Source organism: Idiotropiscis lumnitzeri, unplaced genomic scaffold (assembly GCF_059441095.1).
Source record: "Idiotropiscis lumnitzeri isolate Australia: NSW breed Sydney's pygmy pipehorse unplaced genomic scaffold, RoL_Ilum_1.0 HiC_scaffold_244, whole genome shotgun sequence".
NCBI lineage: Eukaryota > Metazoa > Chordata > Actinopteri > Syngnathiformes > Syngnathidae > Idiotropiscis > Idiotropiscis lumnitzeri.
In genome coordinates this window covers 102,901-113,662 of record NW_028283782.1, presented here as the reverse complement: position 1 = coordinate 113,662, position 10,762 = coordinate 102,901, and the positions used below count along the sequence as shown (strand labels likewise).

At 42.8% G+C, this 10,762-nt stretch overlaps 1 long non-coding RNA gene across 1 annotated transcript; it reads right to left on the bottom strand.

Annotated features, from left to right (window-relative positions):
- Positions 1 to 1,396: 1,396 nt before the first annotated feature.
- LOC148314721 (uncharacterized) lies at positions 1,397 to 9,205 on the bottom strand. Its single transcript, XR_015841564.1, has 4 exons — positions 9,116 to 9,205; positions 5,208 to 5,485; positions 1,559 to 1,659; positions 1,397 to 1,482 (listed from the first exon to the last, which is right to left on the bottom strand). It is a non-coding gene; the product is annotated as an uncharacterized LOC148314721 (long non-coding RNA).
- Positions 9,206 to 10,762: the final 1,557 nt, after the last annotated feature.

Sequence of the window (10,762 nt, the reverse complement as noted above, 5' to 3'; positions counted from 1 at the left end):
CAGTTAAGCCAAATTGGAGCACCTCTTCTGCCCGGGCACGAGCGGAGCGCGAGGCTGTCAGTTATGAATGAATAAATGAATAAATAAATAAAGAATGCCACCTTTCATTTCACAGGGCACACCGGACGGCGTACCAGCAGGTAAAAGTCGGAGTAATTAAATAAATACAAAAAGAATGGCTGGGGAATAAAAAAATAATACGTTTTAATAATAATTTGTTTTTTTTGTTATAACATGAATTTCACTCTCTCTCTCCCCGTATATATATATATATATATATATATATATATATATATATATATATATATATATATATATATATATATATATATATATATATATATATATATATATATATATATATTTATTATATATATATATATTTATTATATATATTGTATATTTTTTTTAAGCATTTTTGAAGGTGCGCCGCTACTTCGCGGATTTTCAGTTTTCGCGGGTGGTCTCGGTCCCCATTAACCGCGATAACCGAGGGTTCACTGTACTCCATAAAATTTACAAAAAGCGAGGTGAAACACTCAACCAGAGCTGCTTTTTTTTAACATTTCTCGAGGGCCATGGCGAGCCATTTCAAAAAAGCTGCACAACTAACGTATAAAATATTGATAAATTTGCTCGGCCTGATGTGTGTGTAAAGTTTTACGAGTTGTCGTTCATATTTAGAACCTCATAATCAGCTTTGTTTTATTGCCGAACAGTGCAATGCCACTCCCACAACTTTTCACGAAAAAGGACGAATTTCGTATTGTGACATCCTCATGGCCGAAACAGTCATCCGAGCATATATGAGGGCGACCTTGTTGAGTTGCACGGAGAAAAACATCCAAGAAAATAACTTGTATTAGCTTTTACCAGTTGGTGGCGCTACTACTACGATGTAAAATAAGTTGGTAGATGTCTTCAGGGCTGAAGTATCCTCAAATGTGTACAACTTCGAGAAGATAGGATCATCTGAGTCATGTTGCCGGAGCTTTTGTTGCCACAGAGTACAATCGGACTTTTCAGCACCTTAATAGCCACGCCTTTTGCCAAAACGTCACAAAATTCGGCAGAGAGTAAGATCATTGTCTTGAGTCTTTTCTGACTAATTTTCAGTCGGATTCGTCAAAAGGGCACCGTGCAGTACGTGAAAATTAAAATAAAAACACATTTTTGATTCCACTTGGCGGCACTGTGTGTATAACAAAATAATAACATTAAGATGTCTTCAGGTCGGGACGTTTTATTTACAGGTGAAGGTTTGGATTTTTAGGAGCATGTGCAGGGGAGTTATTAAGCATTCATTTATTTGTATTAGGTTCATTTTGTCTTCTTATTATTGATATTTGACTGATTCATTAAAAGCAGACAATTATGTTTTAGGTTAATTTTTTACCTGACATGTTTCGGCGAGTCTTTCGCCTTCTTCAGAGTGTCGCATGATGGTGTCTTGAGCTGATGTTCCATGAGGGTGTGACTTACCTGTCAAAAAAATGAAAAAATCAGAGCAGTAAAAGAACAAGCACAACATGAACATTACAAATCAGCAATCACTGACCACTGCAAAAGGGAAAACCACATCATGGACCGGGAGAAGGGCAGGGTCATCCGCACAGAAGAGAACAAACAACAGCGCTGGATCAGAGAGGCCATTGAGATCTGCAAGCGAGGCATAAAAACCATGAACAGAGACAAGGGAGCCTTCATCCTCTCTACCACCTGGACCAGCATCTTGGCGGAGTGAACGGACAGCGGGGGGCGTGACTTGCCTTCATTCTTGTGACAGGTAAGTCACGCCCTCATGGAACATCAACTGATAAAGACGGGTCACAAGACACCATCATGTGACACTCTGAAGAAGGCGAAAGACTTTCGTATTGTGACATGCTCAAGGCCTAAACACTCATCCGAGCAAATATAAGGTAGATTTTGTTAACCTGCCCGGAGAAAAACATCAACGAAAATAATTTGTATTTGTTTTAACCAGTTGGTGGCGCTACCACTGCGATCAAAAATAAGTTGGCAGCCGTCTTCAGGGCCTGAATATCCTCAAATGTGAAAGATTTCCAGAAGATGGATCATCTGAATCATTTTGCAGGAACTTTTGTTGCCACGGAGAATAATCAGACTCTGCGGCACCGTAATAGCCACGCCCTTTGAAGGAAAGTCATAAAAATAGGGATAGAGTAAGATCAATGTCTTGAGTCTTTTCTAGCCAATTTTCAATCGGATTCGTTAAAAGGGCACCGTGCAGTACGTCAAAATGTAAAAATTTATATTGATTGGCGCAAGGTGTATAACTGAATATAAACATATAGATGTCTTCAGGTACCGACTCTTTATGTACATGTGAAGTTTTGGATTTTTAGCAGCACGTGCAGGAGAGTTATTAAGCATTTTGTCCATTGCGGCGAAGGAAATCTTAAGTGAAAACTTTGAAGCCCCGCCCCCGTCATATAGTATTTCGGAAACAAAAAATTTTAGCCCCAGTGTTTGTCCCAGGTCTTCAGATGCTCCAGACAGAACTTTAAGGCAATCAGATGAAGCCTTTAGGATCAGGGTGCAAAAGAATGACCCCTGTAAACATGCAAAAAAGGGCAAAAGTCGGACTTTCAAAAATTCATAACTCACTTCCTGTTCATATTAGACGTTAAAATATCAAATTTTTCGCCATGCCCGATGAGACTGCCAAGTTTGGTGAGTTTTTGTGCATGTTTCGGGGGTCAAAAATGCGATCGAACAATCGGAAAAATAATAATAATAATAATTTCTACAAAAACAATAGGGACTTCGCAGCGGTCGCTGCTCAGGCCCTAATAATAATAATAATAATATTAATAATAATAAAAGTAATAATATTTTCTACAAAAACAATAGGGACCTCGCAGCCGTCGCAGCTCGGGCCCTAATAACAATTTCTAGAAAAACAATAGGGACCTCGCAGCGGTCACTGCTCGGGCCCTAATAATAATAATAATAAAAATAATAATAATTTCCACAAAAACAATGGGGACCTCGTAGCGGTCGCTGCTCAGGCCCTATTAATAATTTCTACAAAAACAATAGGGACCTCGCCGCCGTCGCTGCTCGGGCCCCAATAATAATTTCTACACAAAGTCCATTGTGGTGACCCGCCCCCTTTTAAGTAAATTCAAAATGGCCGACTTCCTGTAAAACCTAGCTCATTGCTCCAAGAGACTTTTTTGTAGGTCTTGGTCTTATACATACAGTGAACCCTCGCTACTTCGCGGTTCACCTTTCGCGGGTTCAGTGCTTCGCGGGTCTAAAAAATATTCGGGGGCATTGTAGTTTCGCCGAGCGGCACGACGGGGCGCTGGAGCGGTTAGACGGCCGGCGTGCGCCGAAGAAGAGCGTGGGCGAAGAGGAGAGTGGACGAAGAAGAGCACGTTCTCCCGGACACGATCGGTGGCGACGTTTCGCGCGGTTCGGACCGTACCAGAGCTCCGGCCGGCGTGCGTGGCAGTTAAGCCGTAGAGGAGCACCTTCCCCGGGCACGGGCGGTGCCAAGCGGCCCCTAAGTTTAACCGAATGGAAGCTCCGGAGGAGGAGGGCATGCTCGCGTCACAGTAAGCCGAAGAGGAGCACCTTCCCCGGGCACGGGCGGTTCCAAGCGGCCCCTAAGTTTAACCGAATGGAAGCTCCGGAGGAGGAGGGCATGCTCGCGTCACAGTAAGCCGAAGAGGAGCACCTTCCCCGGGCACGGGCGGTTCCAAGCGGCCCCTAAGTTTAACTGAATGGAAGCTCCGGAGGAGGAGGGCATGCTCGCGTCACAGTAAGCCGAAGAGGAGCACCTTCCCCGGGCACGGGCGGTGCCAAGCGGCCCCTAAGTTTAACAGAATGGAAGTTCCGGGGGAGGAGGGCGGGCGTGTGTCACAGTTAAGCCGAATTGGAGCACCTCTTCCGCCCGGGCACGAGCGGAGCGCGAGGCTGTCAGTTATGAATGAATAAATGAATAAATAAATAAAGAATGCCACCTTTCATTTCACAGGGCACACCGGACGGCGTACCAGCAGGTAAAAGTCGGAGTAATTAAATAAATACAAAAAGAATGGCTGGGGAATAAAAAAATAATACGTTTTAATAATAATTTGGTTTTTTTGTTATAAAATGAATTTCACTCTCTCTCTCCCCGTATATATATATATATATATATATATATATATATATATATCTATATATATATATATTGTATATTTTTTTTAAGCATTTTTGAAGGTGCGCCGCTACTTCGCGGATTTTCAGTTTTCGCGGGTGGTCTCGGTCCCCATTAACCGCGATAACCGAGGGTTCACTGTACTCCATAAAATTTACAAAAAGCGAGGTGAAACACTCAATCAGGGCTGCTTTTTTGAACATTTCTCGAGGGCCATGGCGAGCCATTTCAAAAAAGCTGCACAACTAACGTATAAAATATTGATAAATTTGCTCGGCCTGATGTGTCTGTAAAGTTTCACGAGTTGTCGTTCATATTTAGAACCTCATAATCAGCGTTGTTTTATTGCCGAACAGTGCAATGCCACTCCCACAACTTTTCACGAAAAAGGACTAATTTCGTATTGTGACATCCTCATGGCCGAAACAGTCATCCGAGCATATATGAGGGCGACCTTGTTGAGTTGCACGGAGAAAAACATCCAAGAAAATAACTTGTATTAGCTTTTACCAGTTGGTGGCGCTACTACTACGATGTAAAATAAGTTGGTAGATGTCTTCTGGGCTGAAGTATCCTCAAATGTGTACAACTTCGAGAAGATAGGATCATCTGAGTCATGTTGCCGGAGCTTTTGTTGCCACAGAGTACAATCGGACTTTTCAGCACCGTAATAGCCACGCCTTTTGCCAAAACGTCACAAAATTCGGCAGAAAGTAAGATCATTGTCTTGAGTCTTTTCTGACTAATTTTCAGTCGGATTCGTCAAAAGGGCACCGTGCAGTACGTGAAAATTAAAATAAAAACAAATTTTTGATTCCACTTGGCGGCGCTGTGTGTATAACAAAATAATAACATTAAGATGTCTTCAGGTCGGGACGTTTTATTTACAGGTGAAGGTTTGGATTTTTAGGAGCATGTGCAGGGGAGTTATTAAGCATTCATTTATTTGTATTAGGTTCATTTTGTCTTCTTATTATTGATATTTGACTGATTCATTAAAAGCAGACAATTATGTTTTAGGTTAATTTTTTACCTGACATGTTTCGGCGAGTCTTTTGCCTTCTTCAGAGTGTCGCATGATGGTGTCTTGAGACCCGTCTTTATCAGCTGATGTTCCATGAGGGTGTGACTTACCTGTCAAAAAAATGAAAAAATCAGAGCAGTAAAAGAACAAGCACAACATGAACATTACAAATCAGCAATCACTGACCACTGCAAAAGGGAAAACCACATCATGGACCGGGAGAAGGGCAGGGTCATCCGCACCGAAGAGAACAAACAACAGCGCTGGATCAGAGAGGCCATTGAGATCTGCAAGCGAGGCATAAAAACCATGAACAGAGACAAGGGAGCCTTCATCCTCTCTACCACCTGGAGCAGCATTTTGGCGGAGTGAACGGACAGCGGGGGGCGTGACTTGCCTTCATTCTTGTGACAGGTAAGTCACGCCCTCATGGAACATCAGCTGATAAAGACGGGTCACAAGACAGCATCATGTGACACTCTGAAGAAGGCGAAAGACTTTCGTATTGTGACATGCTCAAGGCCTAAACACTCATCCGAGCAAATATAAGGTAGATTTTGTTCACCTGCCCGGAGAAAAACATCAACGAAAATAATTTGTATTTGTTTTAACCAGTTGGTGGCGCTACCACTGCGATCAAAAATAAGTTGGCAGCCGTCTTCAGGGCCTGAATATCCTCAAATGTGAAAAATTTCGAGAAGATGGATCATCTGAATCATTTTGCAGGAACTTTTGTTGCCACTGAGAATAATCAGACTCTGCGGCACCGTAATAGCCACGCCCTTCGAAGGAAAGTCACAAAAATAGGGATAGAGTAAGATCAATGTCTTGAGTCTTTTCTAGCCAATTTTCAATCAGATTCGTTAAAAGGGCACCGTGCAGTACGTCAAAATGTAAAAAATGATATTGATTGGCGCAAGGTGTATAACTGAATATAAACATATAGATGTCTTCAGGTACAGACTTTTTATGTACATGTGAAGTTTTGGATTTTTAGCAGCATGTGCAGGAGAGTTATTAAGCATTTTGTCCATTGCGGCGAAGGAAATCTTAAGTGAAAACTTTGAAGACCCGCCCCCGTCATATAGTATTTCGGAAACAAAAAATTTTAGCCCCAGTGTTTGTCCCAGGTCTTCAGATGCTACAGACAGAATTTTAAGGCAATCAGATGAAGCCTTTAGGATCAGGGTGCAAAAGAATGACCCCTGTAAACATGCAAAAAAGGGCAAAAGTCGGACTTTCAAAAATTCATAACTCACTTCCTGTTCATATTAGACGTTAAAATATCAAATTTTTCGCCATGCCCGATGAGACTGCCAAGTTTGGTGAGTTTTTGTGCATGTTTCGGGGGTCAAAAATGCGATCGAACAATCGGAAAAATAATAATAATAATAATTTCTACAAAAACAATAGGGACTTCGCAGCGGTCGCTGCTCAGGCCCTAATAATAATAATAATAATATTAATAATAATAAAAGTAATAATATTTTCTACAAAAACAATAGGGACCTCGCAGCCGTCGCAGCTCGGGCCCTAATAACAATTTCTAGAAAAACAATAGGGACCTCGCAGCGGTCACTGCTCGGGCCCTAATAATAATAATAATAAAAATAATAATAATTTCCACAAAAACAATGGGGACCTCGTAGCGGTCGCTGCTCAGGCCCTAATAATAATTTCTACAAAAACAATAGGGACCTCGCCGCCGTCGCTGCTCGGGCCCCAATAATAATTTCTACACAAAGTCCATTGTGGTGACCCGCCCCCTTTTAAATAAATTCAAAATGGCCGACTTCCTGTAAAACCTAGCTCATTGCTCCAAGAGACTTTTTTGTAGGTCTTGGTCTTATACATACAGTGAACCCTCGCTACTTCGCGGTTCACCTTTCGCGGGTTCAGTGCTTCGCGGGTCTAAAAAATATTCGGGGGCATTGTAGTTTCGCCGAGCGAAAATAATTTGTATTTGTTTTAACCAGTTGGTGGCGCTACCACTGCGATCAAAAATAAGTTGGCAGCCGTCTTCAGGGCCTGAATATCCTCAAATGGGGCGCTGGAGCGGCTAGACGGCCGGCGTGCGCCGAAGAAGAGCGTGGGCGAAGAGGAGAGTGGACGAAGAAGAGCACGTTCTCCCGGACACGATCGGTGGCGACGTTTCGCGCGGTTCGGACCGTACCAGAGCTCCGGCCGGCGTGCGTGGCAGTTAAGCCGTAGAGGAGCACCTTCCCCGGGCACGGGCGGTGCCAAGCGGCCCCTAAGTTTAACCGAATGGAAGCTCCGGAGGAGGAGGGCATGCTCGCGTCACAGTAAGCCGAAGAGGAGCACCTTCCCCGGGCACGGGCGGTTCCAAGCGGCCCCTAAGTTTAACCGAATGGAAGCTCCGGAGGAGGAGGGCATGCTCGCGTCACAGTAAGCCGAAGAGGAGCACCTTCCCCGGGCACGGGCGGTTCCAAGCGGCCCCTAAGTTTAACTGAATGGAAGCTCCGGAGGAGGAGGGCATGCTCGCGTCACAGTAAGCCGAAGAGGAGCACCTTCCCCGGGCACGGGCGGTGCCAAGCGGCCCCTAAGTTTAACAGAATGGAAGTTCCGGGGGAGGAGGGCGGGCGTGTGTCACAGTTAAGCCGAATTGGAGCACCTCTTCCGCCCGGGCACGAGCGGAGCGCGAGGCTGTCAGTTATGAATGAATAAATGAATAAATAAATAAAGAATGCCACCTTTCATTTCACAGGGCACACCGGACGGCGTACCAGCAGGTAAAAGTCGGAGTAATTAAATAAATACAAAAAGAATGGCTGGGGAATAAAAAAATAATACGTTTTAATAATAATTTGGTTTTTTTGTTATAAAATGAATTTCACTCTCTCTCTCCCCGTATATATATATATATATATATATATATATATATCTATATATATATATATTGTATATTTTTTTTAAGCATTTTTGAAGGTGCGCCGCTACTTCGCGGATTTTCAGTTTTCGCGGGTGGTCTCGGTCCCCATTAACCGCGATAACCGAGGGTTCACTGTACTCCATAAAATTTACAAAAAGCGAGGTGAAACACTCAATCAGGGCTGCTTTTTTGAACATTTCTCGAGGGCCATGGCGAGCCATTTCAAAAAAGCTGCACAACTAACGTATAAAATATTGATAAATTTGCTCGGCCTGATGTGTGTGTAAAGTTTCACGAGTTGTCGTTCATATTTAGAACCTCATAATCAGCGTTGTTTTATTTCCGAACAGTGCAATGCCACTCCCACAACTTTTCACGAAAAAGGACTAATTTCGTATTGTGACATCCTCATGGCCGAAACAGTCATCCGAGCATATATGAGGGCGACCTTGTTGAGTTGCACGGAGAAAAACATCCAAGAAAATAACTTGTATTAGCTTTTACCAGTTGGTGGCGCTACTACTACGATGTAAAATAAGTTGGTAGATGTCTTCTGGGCTGAAGTATCCTCAAATGTGTACAACTTCGAGAAGATAGGATCATCTGAGTCATGTTGCCGGAGCTTTTGTTGCCACAGAGTACAATCGGACTTTTCAGCACCGTAATAGCCACGCCTTTTGCCAAAACGTCACAAAATTCGGCAGAGAGTAAGATCATTGTCTTGAGTCTTTTCTGACTAATTTTCAGTCGGATTCGTCAAAAGGGCACCGTGCAGTACGTGAAAATTAAAATAAAAACAAATTTTTGATTCCACTTGGCGGCGCTGTGTGTATAACAAAATAATAACATTAAGATGTCTTCAGGTCGGGACGTTTTATTTACAGGTGAAGGTTTGGATTTTTAGGAGCATGTGCAGGGGAGTTATTAAGCATTCATTTATTTGTATTAGGTTCATTTTGTCTTCTTATTATTGATATTTGACTGATTCATTAAAAGCAGACAATTATGTTTTAGGTTAATTTTTTACCTGACATGTTTCGGCGAGTCTTTTGCCTTCTTCAGAGTGTCGCATGATGGTGTCTTGAGACCCGTCTTTATCAGCTGATGTTCCATGAGGGTGTGACTTACCTGTCAAAAAAATGAAAAAATCAGAGCAGTAAAAGAACAAGCACAACATGAACATTACAAATCAGCAATCACTGACCACTGCAAAAGGGAAAACCACATCATGGACCGGGAGAAGGGCAGGGTCATCCGCACCGAAGAGAACAAACAACAGCGCTGGATCAGAGAGGCCATTGAGATCTGCAAGCGAGGCATAAAAACCATGAACAGAGACAAGGGAGCCTTCATCCTCTCTACCACCTGGAGCAGCATTTTGGCGGAGTGAACGGACAGCGGGGGGCGTGACTTGCCTTCATTCTTGTGACAGGTAAGTCACGCCCTCATGGAACATCAGCTGATAAAGACGGGCCACAAGACACCATCATGTGACACTCTGAAGAAGGCGAAAGACTTTCGTATTGTGACATCCTCAAGGCCTAAACACTCATCCGAGCAAATGTAAGGTAGATTTTGTAAACCTGCCCGGAGAAAAAAATCAACGAAAATAATTTGTATTTGTTTTAACCAGTTGGTGGCGCTACCACTGCGATCAAAAATAAGTTGGCAGCCGTCTTCAGGGCCTGAATATCCTCAAATGTGAAAAATTTCGAGAAGATGGATCATCTGAATCATTTTGCAGGAACTTTTGTTGCCACGGAGAATAATCAGACTCTGCGGCACCGTAATAGCCACGCCCTTCGAAGGAAAGTCACAAAAATAGGGATAGAGTAAGATCAATGTCTTGAGTCTTTTCTAGCCAATTTTCAATCAGATTCGTTAAAAGGGCACCGTGCAGTACGTCAAAATGTAAAAATTGATATTGATTGGCGCAAGGTGTATAACTGAATATAAACATATAGATGTCTTCAGGTACAGACTCTTTATGTACATGTGAAGTTTTGGATTTTTAGCAGCATGTGCAGGAATGTTACTAAGCATTTTGTCCATTGCGGCGAAGGAAATCTTAAGTGAAAACTTTGAAGCCCCGCCCCCGTCATATAGTATTTCGGAAACAAAAAATTTTAGCCCCAGTGTTTGTCCCAGGTCTTCAGATGCTACAGACAGAATTTTAAGGCAATCAGATGAAGCCTTTAGGATCAGGGTGCAAAAGAATGACCCCTGTAAACATGCAAAAAAGGGCAAAAGTCGGACTTTCAAAAATTCATAACTCACTTCCTGTTCATATTAGACGTTAAAATATCAAATTTTTCGCCATGCCCGATGAGACTGCCAAGTTTGGTGAGTTTTTGTGCATGTTTCGGGGGTCAAAAATGCGATCGAACAATCGGAAAAATAATAATAATAATAATTTCTACAAAAACAATAGGGACTTCGCAGCGGTCGCTGCTCAGGCCCTAATAATAATAATAATAATAATAATAAAAGTAATAATGTTTTCTACAAAAACAATAGGGACCTCGCCGCGGTCGCTGCTCGGGGCCCAATAATAATTTCTACACAAAGTCCATTGTGGTGACCCGCCCCCTTTTAAGTAAATTCAAAATGGCCGACTTCCTGTAAAACCTAGCTCATTGCTCCAAGAGACTTTTTTGTAGGTCTTGGTCTTATA